Source organism: Mustela nigripes, chromosome 1 (genome assembly GCF_022355385.1).
Source record: "Mustela nigripes isolate SB6536 chromosome 1, MUSNIG.SB6536, whole genome shotgun sequence".
In the NCBI taxonomy this organism is placed as follows: domain Eukaryota; kingdom Metazoa; phylum Chordata; class Mammalia; order Carnivora; family Mustelidae; genus Mustela; species Mustela nigripes.
The window spans coordinates 250,671,779-250,685,392 of NC_081557.1; the positions used below are offsets into that span (position 1 = coordinate 250,671,779).

General features: G+C 34.3%; 1 non-coding gene and 1 pseudogene across 1 annotated transcript; both read right to left on the bottom strand.

Annotated features, from left to right (window-relative positions):
- Positions 1 to 228: 228 nt before the first annotated feature.
- Positions 229 to 862, bottom strand: LOC132001007 (rho GDP-dissociation inhibitor 1-like; annotated as a pseudogene).
- A 9,634-nt stretch (positions 863 to 10,496) lies between these two features.
- On the bottom strand, positions 10,497 to 10,610 carry LOC132009146 (U5 spliceosomal RNA). The gene has a single exon (XR_009401803.1). It is a non-coding gene; the product is annotated as a U5 spliceosomal RNA (small nuclear RNA).
- Between the last annotated feature and the right edge of the window lie 3,004 nt (positions 10,611 to 13,614).

A 13,614-nucleotide genomic window follows, 5' to 3' on the forward strand; every position in this document is an offset into this window, starting at 1 on the left:
GGTTCCCTCTTCCCAATACTCCCCTGAAATAGGCAGAAGCAGTAAGATGAGACCATCGAGGAGGCTGGGCCCTGAAGGCAGGGCCAGGAGGGATGGGAGGGCTGGCCAGGGAGCCTACCTGTCTACACTCTGATAAGGTGTTGAGGTGAGGGTGGGGGTAGTGGGAGTGGGGCACATCAGAAAAGTCATTCATCTGTCCGAAGGCTTGCTCATCTCCCTGACCAGGACTCAGTCCTCCCATTCCTATTTGATGGTAAGATTCCACTCCCAGGAGAGGTTAACAGTCTTGTCATCTGGGAAGCAGGACTTGTACCTGCCACAATCCAGCATACCCTTGGGTGTTTCTTCCCCGAGGGCCAGAAACTTGTACTCCTCTGCTTGGGACCCATAGCTTCCCACCAGATCGTTTGTCTTGTCAATCTTGATGCCTTCCCTGTATGTGTGCTGGATGTACTTCATGCCAGACATAATTTCCCAGTTCACTGGAGAGAGATTTTTCTCTGCCCTCCTTCAGCACCAAGGACTGCTTCTTGAAGCTCTCCAGACCACCTGTCAGGTCCAGCTCCAGGGGACCCAGGGCTAGGCTATACACCAGGGTCAGGCAGGCCACAACAACACTGGGTACATAAGGGTCAGCAGACACTGCTACGTAGCCCAGCAGAGTGTCCTTGCTCTTGTATGGACTCTTATCATCCTCGTCCAGCTCCTGGATCTCCTGGTTGCTCTTCTGGGCAGGGGGCTAACAGCTAACTGAGTGTTCATCCTCCTCATTCTTGGCTACCCTCTGTGCTAGCTGCTCTGCCACAGGCTCTTGCTTCACCCTGCTCACCTCTACCTGAGTCTGGGACATTGGAGACTCCATGGACCACTCTTGTGCTCCCTTGCTCAGAGAATAGCAAGTAAGTTCTTAACTGAGTATATAATTATATTAATTATTGCGTTAGTCAGATTTTTGTCCAGTGTGTTATATAACCTTTGTCTTCGTCTGCTCAGGCTCCCATAACAAAATCCCATAGATTGGGTGGCTTTAACAATAGAAATTTATTTTCTCACAGTTCTGAAGCCTGGAAGTCTACTATCAGGTGTCAGTTTGGTGCATTTTTAACCCCTAAATCTCTTGTATCAGTAGAAGTTATTTGGAAAACACACAAAGTAATTACTCTTGTTCAAGATAGAGTGAGGCAGCATACAACCCTTGATGTTTCTCTGACCCCTCCAGAATAATCCAGCATAATTCATTTTAATGACCCTTTCATCTATATTGTAAGACTAGAAAGTTGTTAGTGACACTTTTTTCAATAAATGAAGTAAATGAGGTATAACAAAGGGTGTTCTATCCTAACAAGTCAGCCTCTCTACAAGAATGTGGTTGCTTCAGAGAGGGATTGCCTACAGCATGTAGGGATAATAATATGTTTCTCAACAGCAGAAAAAAGCTGCCTTGCTCTTCATTCCAGGAAAATAGTATTTGAAGCCATTATGTTTAAGTAAAACAATATTTTGAACCTATTAATGTTGCTTTTTTTTAATGTTGTTGTTGTTGTTGTTGTTTTCTGATTGTTTGTTTTTAAATAACGTGGCATTTTACCAAAAATAAAAGAATTGTCATTTTGGTGTCTGAAAAATTCTCATCTAATTTTAGAGTAATATGTTCAGCAATAAATAATTATTGTTTAGATTTAAATTCTTTAAGATATTTCAAATAGCAAGCAAAGTAAATAAAAAATCTCTGGGAATATAGAACCACATTTTCATATTAAACCATTCATATTTATGTTTAGTGGTTAGAAGGACAAAGAAGGGAAAAGAACTCTTCTATGCTTAACATGTGAGAATAAACATACCAGATAGGAAGAGAAAAAAGCAACTTTATCATATCCTATTATTTGGGAAATCTCTAAATATTTCCTCATATATTTTAGCCTTTATAATATTCTATTTTAATGCCTATTTTCTAATCCCAAACAATCCCTATATTTATAAACTCTGAAATCCATTAAAAAAATGCTTGTTGAATATGTATGCATATGCATAGTTGTTCTTTCTAAATTGTTAATGCCTTTCTCTTGTGTCTCTGCCTTATTTATGCATATGTAAATATGTATGTAAATACTTAAATTATTGATTTTAATAGTAGTAAATTTAACAGTACTAAATATAAAGATGTTACTTTTATTTCACATAATTTTATAAATAAGTTTTCACTAATAATATAATACAGAAACTCTAACTTTAACGAACTCTGTTAGTAACTCTTTATTACTAACTCTGTTACCCACAGCCACCTATCATCATATATCTGAGAATTTCTAAGATGAAGAAAAAAAAGAAAATTTATTTCTTTCAGTATATAGTATCTGCATGCATATGTTATTTATTTACTTTTACTTATAAAAAATTAAAGGAAGAACTATCATATAATTCAGCAATCCCACTTCTGGGTATATATATGAAGGAAGTGAAATCATTACTCAAAGAGTTATCTTCACTCCTATGCTTATTACCACATTTTTCACAATAGCCAAGAAAAGGAAACAAGCTAAGTGTTTATCAAAATATGAATGCATGGGCGCCTGGGTGGCTCAGTGGGTTAAAGCCTCTTCTGCCTTCAGCTCAGGTCTAGATCCCAGGGTCCTGGGATCGAGCCCCACATCCGGTTCTCTGCTCAGCAGGTAGCCTGCTTCCCCCTCTCTCTCTGCCTACTTGTGATCTCTGTCTGTCAAATAAATAAATAAAATCTTAAAAAAAAAAGATTAAAAAAAAACAAAAACAAAACAAAAAAAATATGAATGCATAAAGAAAATGTGCATGTGTAATATTTTTAAAAGTTTTATTTATGTATGTATTTATTTATTGGAGACAGAGAGTGAGAGAGAGAAACAGCGTGTGCACACAGGAGGGTGGGAGAGAATCTCAAGCAGACTTTCCGTGAAGAACAGAGCTGGACATGGGGCTTGATCTCAAGACCCTGAGGTCATTATCTGAACCTAAACCAAGAACCTGATGCTTAAGTGACTGAGCCAACCAGGCGCCCCATGTGTGTGTAATATTATTCAGCCATGAGAAAGAAGGAAAATTCTGCCATTTGTGATAACGTGGAATGACCTTGAAGACATTATGCTAAGTGAGATAAATCAGACAATTACTATATGGTATCACTTAAATGTGAAAACTAAAATATGCAAACTTGTAAAACAAGAGAAAAGTGGTGCTTAGCAGGGGCTGGGAGGGGTGGAAGAATAGGAAAGATGTTTTAGGGTACAAATTGCAACTAGTCGATAAGTAAGTCCTGGAGATCTACTGCGTGGTACACTAAATATAGACAATGTATTTTAATCATCAAACTTGCTATGAGATTAGATCTGACTTATTCCCACTAAGACAAGAAATGATAATTATATGCCATGATAGAATGCCAATGCTACAATCACAATTATATTACAATATATAAAGAAATCAATACAATTGTTACACAATGTTTTATGTTATATATTTCAGTAAGAGGGAAAAAAACTGCTTTTATTCTAAAACAGAAGGTGATAGGAAATTATTTAATTTTGTAATTAAAAACATCTCCAGGGGCATGTGGGTGGTTCAGTGGGTTAAGCCCCTGCCTTCAGCTCAGGTCATGATCTCAGGGTCCTGGGATTGAGTCCCGTATCGGGCTCTCTGCTTGGCGGGGAGCCTGCTTCCTCCTCTCTCTCTCTCTGCCTGCCTCTCTGCCTACTTGTGATCTCTCTCTGTCAAATAAATAAATAAAATCTTTTTAAAAAAGTATCTCCAGACGGTGTATCTAGTGTTGAATTATTTTATATATTTGAATATGTTCATATATGGGTATCTATACAGATATTGTTTGATATAGATCAAATACTACCTTCAAAAAATCAATGCTTTACATCTGATTTTCATAAAAAATTCTGAATCATATGCATTATACAAATTTTAAAAATCTTCATTATTCTGAATGTTGGCAGTCTAATTTCTAACAGTTTCTTCTATGTTACTTGTATGCTTAGTGTTAACAAATAGTTGCTAAGCAGAAATACATTCTTTTACACATGAAAGACAGATATTGAATAATGTTAGTAAACACCTATAGGATAACTTACAAAATGATATTCTGTTAATAATACCAAGATGCAGAGACACCTGGGTGGCTCACTCAGTTGGGTGACTGCCTTTGGCTCAGGTTATAATCCTAGGTTCCTGGTATCAAGTCCCACAATGGGCTCCTTGTTCACTGGGAAGTCTGCTTCTCCCTCTGCCTGCCCAACCCCTTGCTTGTGCTCTCTCTCTCTGACAAATAAATAAGTAAAATATTTAAAAAAATAATTATCCCAAAATGCAGACAAAAGGAAAATAACTAATGGTGTATAGCATGGCATGTACCAATATTAAATACAAATCTGTAAAAAATATTTGTTTTCTATTAGAGTTCAGTGTATATTGGTTATTGTTTTACAAAGAAATCTCACCACTAAAATTAAGCAGTATTTTTTTAAGTAAACTTGATATTGAGTAACTGTAGCTAATACTTTAGAGAGAGTATCACTATCTATTCAGTATTAATGCCTTTGAGGTTACAAAGATTCATACCATTCTTAAATTCAAAAGGAGAGTTTCCATACCATCATCTTTATCAAAGTATAGTCCGACAATGAATGATTTTTCTTGTGCTTTTGTTATGTATTTTGTTACTGAGCTGCAGGATCAACATATTTTCTTCTGAATTATCAAAATAAAGTAAAGCTATATTTATAGTGAATGATCAATCAATAGTAACTCCTTTAACTGGTACAGTATTCTAAAATATTTTATACATCCTCTTATCTTTTTCTGAATGCATATAGTAGTTGAATCTTTACTGAAATTAGAAACAGATGAAATCATCATAAAAATATTAGAACCATTCTTACTAAGTTTTCAAATTCTAATACAGAGTTGCATCTTTACAGGATAGCATGCAGTTTTATACTCTACCCACCTATACTTTGTGGAAGTTGTTTGCAGATTGTCTCCTGGCTACTCCAAAGAGCCAGTTTCACTGGATTCCTCCTAGGAGAAAGGTCATAAGGAAGAAACCAATGAGATGATATTGGATCATGTCATCTCTTTTAGGAGCGGCTCTGATTTCAACTGTGTTGAATATTAGATTTCTGAAAATCTTCTTTAAGTGTTCTCTGATTAAAATATCATAAGCAAGTTTAAAAAATAATGCCACTGTAATATGTTTCTAATTTTAACTTTAAATGAAAGGTGATTTTCCCCCTTATAATACAGTTACTTTATAGTTTCAAGAATTCTCTTAAGATTATGGGGAATACAATGTTTTAGATGTTGGGAAAGAACATTTAGGCATAGAGATGTATGCTCTCTCTGTCTCTCTCTTCTCAGACACACACACACATATACACACACATACACACATGCACACATACCAGCTGAGAAAGGAAGTTAAGTTTATTCATGGTGTCACAGTATGAATCTTTCCTGAGAAGGTCAAGGAGTTTTTAATGCTAATATGTTACCATTTCTATTACATCCCTCAAAGAAGTAATACCTGTAATACCTGTTACTACCTCCTTTATATAAATAATTTCATAATACAAACTGACTTTTGTCTTCATAATTGAAATCCAAACATCTCTGCTGCACAGCTTAATTTTTTCTAAAATTTTATGCTTTCTATTATATATCTGGGTAATTCTCCTGATTGTTCATTTACTTTATTTGCACAGGCTCTTAGACATGCTCTTTTATGAACAAATAATTTGTGACATAGAAGAACCAGAAAAAAAAAAAAAGGAAAATAAAACCTATGTCACCCTTAAGTACTAGGATGAACCGCATATTTTTCTACTTTATCAAATCCATTAATTGTAAGACATATCATTAATTCATGTATCCATGAGAAAAAAAGATAAACATTACCAATTAAACTATGACATGCTACCTATGCTAAAACTGATTCTAATTTTAGAGATGTCATAATGTTAAAGACATGTACTTAGAACAAATGTAGAAATCGTTCATTTGGTTTTTACAAAAAGCACCACGTGGAATGAATTTTTTGTTCTGTTCCTAAAATGGGGAAAATTAAGGATGCTTGGATGGCTCCATTAGTTAAGTGTCCAGCTCTTGGTTTCGGCTCAGGTCATGGTCTCATGTTTTGTGACATTGAGCCCCAAGTCTGGCTCTGCACTCAGCAGTAGTTGGCTTGGATATTCTCTCCCTCTGCCTCTCCCCACTTATGCACACTATCTCTCCTGCACTCTCTCTCTCTCTCAAATAAATAAATCTTTAAAGTCAAATAAGATAGAGGAAATTAGTACAGAACTCTAAGTAACAACCCAAAGGACACACAACTAATATATAGTACAGTCAGAATTCAGAATCAAAGTTGTCTGACTCTTTGAACCATCTTCTCCTTACAGATTCCCACTTCTTATGAGTTCATTGCAACTTGTAATGTAAGGTAATGATGAAGCACTGCTGCTTCACTTCTAGAATCGCCACTCAGGACTCTTATTTAATAGCCCATATGCCACAATCTATAAAGAGACCCTTGTATAACCAAATGATAGATTTTTAACATATTCTTAAATCATGATTACTAAGAAAAAGATACTGCTTTTCTATACCTAAATCTCAATAAATGTTTTTTAAATGTTCCATATCATGATACTTATGGCAAATATAGTACTTTCTACTTAATAGCTTTAAAATGTTTTGATCATTTGGACAAACTGTCAAAGCAACCATGGCACTGAACAACCAAAGTTGTTTTAACCAATAAACCACACAATCCAATATAATATGACTTTGGCTTCAGCTTTCCATGTAATGAGTTTTAGTGAATTAATGAATCAATGAATTAGTCTTCAAATCATCGAGGCTTATAAATAGTGAATGTCTTATATACTTAAGCTGGTAGTAATATTAATGTATGCAAATATTTACTGAGTCATTATTATAAACCAAGAACTAATCTAAATTACATAGTTTCAGTTTTAACTATGTAAATGAGTTATTTGTTGAGCTTATATATATATATATATATATATATATATATATATACACACACACACACACACATACACACTCTTATTTTTTTTAAAGATTTTATTTTTATTTATTTGACAGAGATCACAAATAGGCAGAGAACGAGAGAGATTGAGAGAGAGAGAGAGAGAGGAAGGGAAGCAGGCTCCCTGCTGAGCAGAGATCCCCCCGAAGCGGGGCTCGAGCCCAGGACCCTGGGATCATGACCTGAGCCAAACCCCACACTATTATTAAGCCCATTTCTTGGATGAGAAAAATAAGAGCTCAACAAATAGCTCATTTACACAGTTAAAACTGGAACACAGAATTTATTCCAGTTTCACAGCCAAACTTTTAACCTACCTACAATATATCTTTCTAAGAAGAAGGAGGAATGGGCTGGAACTCTAGAAATCAACCCTGAATTTCATGTTACAAACTGAATTCTAGAGTTTAATCAAATCATTTCATCTGATTCAGTGTAATCTTTGTGAACAATGTGAGTTTCTCAGATTATTCCAGTTTCACTTTTCGCTTAAAATGGGATTTGGTTTGCCTGTGTTTTCTTCTCCTTTGCCCAATCCAAATCTGTTGGTTTGAGTTTTCCTAAGGATTCTGTGTGAACTTGCTTCTCTTTGTTCCAAGGTCTTGAATCCTGATCTTCATGTAGAATGTGGTGTTTTCTTTTATGCTTACACAGCACCCTGCATATACATTTATTAAATGTGCATTGTTAATTAGTGATATTCTTCAAAGTCTCTGAACTTCCTTAAAGCAGAAATGGTATCTCATTTCCAATATATAAACTGAGAGCCTAGCCTGACATACACAAAGCATTTAGTAAATGAATGCTAAGTAGAAGAAAGAAGAAATGAATGAGTGGACATTCATTTACTCACTTATAAAAGGAATTTGGCTTAGTTGAACATAAGATTCTTCTTAGGCCTAAACTTAGTAATTTCTGCTTTTATTCATATATTAAAGCACTTTGTTGTTTGACCTCAGTCTCCATAACACATTTTTGTAGGTTTCCAACATTCCCAAACTGGCAGAGATTATGACTGCACCAAAGCATGAGCTCTTTTCACTTGTCAGACTCTCTTGCAAATAATTTGGCCCTGTGACTGACATCTTCCTGAGAAAATGTTGGGCAAAGGATTGTATTACTTTCAGGTTTGACCGTAAAGACATCCTGAAGAGCCTAATGGATCTTTCTGGCTACCCAGTCATCCTGAAGCAGGGAATCATTGAGCCCTAGGGAACAATGGAGCAACAAAATGAAAGACTTCTAGCATGGGAAGCCATTGTTACATAAAAGTGACCCAGAAAGGCCACATGGCTTGTGTCAGGCTGTGTAAGCAATAACTAAGGCTTTCTTATGTAAGCCAAGAGAATTTTTTTCTACTTTTTATGGAAGGTAGGATTAGTTACTCCAATTCAAAAACAAACCAATATCTTCAATTACCAGACTAATTTGTTTTTCTCTTTCTCTCTCTTTTTCCATTTTGTTTGTTTTAGGCTAAAAAGAAGAAAATATGTAGAATTGATTCATGGTATCTTAATCCAAATTTTTCCTCTCAGACTTTCTTGGTCAGAGTTATAAATCCGTATAGTCTTAGACACATTAGAGCTGCTATTAATGGACGAGTAAACACAAGAAAATTTCAAACTGGGCGCCTGGGTGGCTCAGTGGATTAAAGCCTCTGCCTGCAGCTCAGGTCATGATCTCATGGTCCTGGGATCGAGTCCCGCATCGGGCTCTCTGCTCTGCAGAGAAGAGAGCCTGCTTCCTCCACCTCTCTCTCTCTGCCTGCCTCTCTGCCTACTTGTGATCTCTGTCTGTCAAATAAATAAATAAAAAATCTTAAAAAAAAAAAAAAAGAAAATTTCAAACTTACAGTAGATCCTTTAATAATCAATTAAGGCCCAGCATATATACTAGTTATTTGTAGACAAAACAAACAAACAAACAAAAACAAACAAACAAACAAAAAAAGCATTTCGGATGTTTATGTCACAATGGGTGGTATATTAATATATTCCTAAACACATTTTTTTCCTCTACCTGCAGTAGAGGTTTTGCTTTATTTTGAATGAGGAGATATATGAATAGATTATGTAACACTGAAAAGAGAATATGGAACACATGGGAAGGAAACCACACTATAAGGAAGTTGCTTCTAATTTATTATCTCAAGATCAAATATTCACCAAGTCTTGACATTTTATTTTCTTATAGTTTAAGATTTAACTTCCTAAACTCTAATAAGAAATGCTTCAAAGAGAAGGAGAAAAAATGTATTCTTCATTATTATAATTCCCCCAAAGAGTCTTTAAACCAGAGTTAACTTAGGTGAATTATATTTTAAACCATTAAAATATTTAATGTTAACTCCTAAGTTATATTTTAAACCATTATATTTTAAATTATATTTTAATTATATTTTAAACCATTAAAATATTTAATGTTAACTCCTAAGTATCTAAAATATTACACTGAATTGGCTTTACAGAATGTTTCTTGTAACTATTCCTTTCAGATAGGATTATGATAAAAAGAAAAAGGTTATGTCATACTTATTTAATTTTTTAGCAAATAATCTCAGTAAGTAGTAATATTAACATCTAATTTCTGATCTCAAATTTCTTTATTCCCTTATCTGCCTCCCAACATTCACAGGTCTCTTGATTTATCTGTTAAAATGTATAGAGACAGACAAGAATGAAGAAAGAAATGAAAAAACATAGTGAGAGAAAGGGAGAAAGGAAAAGGAAGGGAGAAAAGGAAGGATGGCCATAGGGAGAAAAAAAACTATCATTTTTATGACGTGTACAGAAGAGGTTGGGAAACAATTTTTTTGTTGAGATAATGATTATTAAAAAATTAGGGAATATTTATGAGATAACAATTAATCCCTTTGAAAATTGGGGATTAATATTAAAATCATACTAATAGCTATCAACATATTTTTAAATGTTCAAAATTTAATTGATATATTACACAGTTTTCAAAGTAACAGAGTATAGTAGATTAGAACACTCTTTAAAGGTATTCACTGCTGCCCTCACCTTAATAAAGTGTACATCCCTTCTCTGTTGTATTGGGTTGCCACCATGTCTTGTTTAGCCAGTGAGATACTAACAAATGTGATGTAAATTAAGGTTTGAACTATGTGTGTGTAGTAGGGCATTTGTGAGTCTATCATGGTCCTGTGAGAAATAGAATGTTAAAAATACAACACCTCTCGGGTATTTATTATGTTCTAGGCATAGTGATAACCTCTGATTATTTTATTTTATCTCAGTAATGACACCAAGGTTAAGTATAATGATTAGCATATTTTACAAATATTCAGTGATTTTTCACAGGATCATACTGCTAGGATGTTGTAGGACTGGAATTTAAACCCAGGTAATCAGTTTCTAATGCCTGGGCTCTTAACTTTTTTTTCAACCCTGGTAAAACAAGGCATCAAACAACTGACTCAACTCAGAGTTGTTCCTCTCCACGGAAATTTTTAGTGAAAGGTGAAAAACTTATATAAGTTGAAGAGAAAACAGAGCATATTGGGCTGTTAAATTTTATAGCATATCCAGATATCACAGATTCTCTATTTTTTAAGATGATTTTATCTATTGATTTGCCACTCTAACCTAAAATATTTTAATACAAAGAGGTCTTCTGCACACTATACATAGTAAAGATCATGTTTTCATTATATACCCTATAAGAAGAATCTTACCTATTAAAAAAACTTTTTTTATGTTTAAGTATAATATATATATCAACATCTATAATAATTTAGGACTAAATAAGTGTGTGTATATATATATATATACGTGTGTGGATGGATAGATGATAGATAGAAAGAGATTCATAGATTCTTATCATTAAACATGACTTCTTGCACTTTACCATAATAGGAATCAGAACTGATGGGGAATTGCCAGGTTTCACAGCTACACTAAAGACAATTGACCTACCAGAGTTTTGCTTTAATGCTAATATCAAGCTGATGGAAATTGAGTAAAATTATCACTTTTCTGTAGCCTTGTATATATCTCACAGGTGATCTATTCAAGTTATTACTGGACAAAGAAAGATGAGAGGCATGCATGTTAATGAAATTATTGGAGAACTGAAGTTATTTTCATTAAAAAATGGATAATTAAAGAACTTTAATGACATTTGAGAATGTTTTTGTAACTAGGTCTAAGAATATACAGAATCCTTTCAGGTCATTAGAAAGCATTCTGGGAAGCTCTAAAATATATTGGTCCTTTTGGACTAGTCCTCTATAAATTCTCCTCAAGGCCCATCTCTACCCTTGCCATCTCCAAATGTCCAGATCCAGGTGAACAAATTGAGTTTCTAGAGAATCGTCAGAGTGTCTAGTGAACCAAGACATGTACAAAGATCTCAAAATATGAACGCGAGGAAGAAGTTCCTGTATAGAATGCTAACCAAACATTAGCCAATTAAAAGGCATGCCTAAAATTAAAGTCAATGCTAAAAGCAGCCAAATCAAATTAGTTTATCCTAACAGACCAGACGTATACATTCAAAGTGAAAGGGCTTCGTTTATTTTTATTGATCAGTAGTGTTCACCAGAATCTGAAATTCAATATTGACTTGGCCTGAATATTAACGTACCATTTAGTTGAATGATTTTAATGTTTCTCATTTCCCTCCATCATTTAACTCGCATTATACAAATCCATGTTATTCTCTATGATATTGCTCAAAAGGATATAACTTTTTGCAGTTTTATTTTTCCAGCTAGGCAACATTGCAGCCTCTCAGCAGCTATTGGTTTGTAGAAATATTTGGATAGACTAGATGGTTTTATGCTGTTTCCATATCTCCTTATGCAACATGGTCTAGTATCTCTTTAAATTAAAGGATTTTAGCCAGGGTTACTTGATTTCTAGTTAAAGATATTCCATACAAATACCAGGCCTAGTCATTTACTCTAATATTGGTCAGCTGGCTGTTTTCCCAGATCATTTAGAATCTTATACTATTAAATTTAAAATACTATTGATTTTAAACTTCTATAGATCAGGTGACTTTTCAACTCTGTGAGTCTAAAACATTGTCAATACAACATAATGCGTATATTACTAAGGACCATGTGTATATTACTAAGGACCTGCTAAACCTAAAAATAATATGCAACATTAAATAGGATTAATTGATACGACAATTGGTAAGGTTTTCTATTTGATTTTAATGGAGTAAATACCAAATGCTTTATATGGTATTTTAATCATGCAGTTATTCCAACATTACTGAACGATCTACCCTAAAAGAATTTCTCATTTGATTCTCTTGGAATAATTACTTATTAAACCACTCAACACTATATATTTAGGATTATGTAAAAGAAAAAGGGGTAACATTCATCTTTTTTCCATATATAAAGGAAATGTACTACTCAGATACTTGGAATTTCTCCAAAACATACAGCTCATCATTAGAGTCAGAAATAGTCAAAACATATCTAAAAGGTGCATTTTCTGCTGATCATTGAACATGCTCTTAAACTGGCAGAAACTGCCTCTGTGGATCTTGAGTCAACAGCTCTAGCTGTGTGTCACAGAGTTCCAAAGGCCATTCTTCCTTTCTTTTCAGGTGAACTCTAGCACATCCCTGCATATTCATAGGCTGTAATGCACTTCTCATTCACTTTACCATTTTTGGTCTCTGGGAATTTTTTTTTAAATATATAAAAGGAACAGCGTGACCCCATCTTAAAAATTGAAATATTCGCTGATCTATGGTTATTCCTGTAATATCACAAGTGTTGGTGAATAATTCAAATTAAATAGTTTCCTATATATTCCATTTTAAAGGGACTTCATTTACTTTCTTTCAATGGTTTCCTCCTGTGCTGTTCTCACCCTGCATTATTCATATGCAACCTCACAAATTGCTTTGCGTTTGAGCAGTTCTGATATAAATCATAAGGCTATTTTCTCTGGAGGACTTCAGCTTTAAGCTCTACAACTTGTTTTAAAATGAAAACTGTGTTCAATTAAGGTGATTTGTTTGCTTCAAAAAATTAACTATCTTATATTGCCATTTGCAAGGAGAGAAGACTGAAGTTACATTCCTGGGTGCTGAATAATTTTAGAAGTAATTTACTTGCTCTCTCTGACTGTATCTTTGCATCTAGTTTACCCTGTCCATTTATTTGTGGTTAGGTCATATTCTTCAGGATATATAGCTATCAAAAATTCCTTTCCCAACAGTTCTGCATTTTGACTTTTGACTGGTTTCTTTGTAAACAAACTAAAACAATGGGTTCTTCTCTGCTTTCAGGTCCTACACTGAAGGAGAGAAACAGGAAATGAATGGAAATGCAAGCAAACTGAGAAATTAGATTCAGTGTGGAGTGCTGCTTTATAGCAGTATTTATTTTTATAAACAGTATTTTAAGAATGACATCACTGAAAATGGTGGAGTAGGGAATTCCATCCATTCCTCCCCAAAAGTAACTAATAAGATGAAAGGCAACCTATAAGTGGGAGAAAATATTTGCAAATCATATATCTAATAACGTGTTA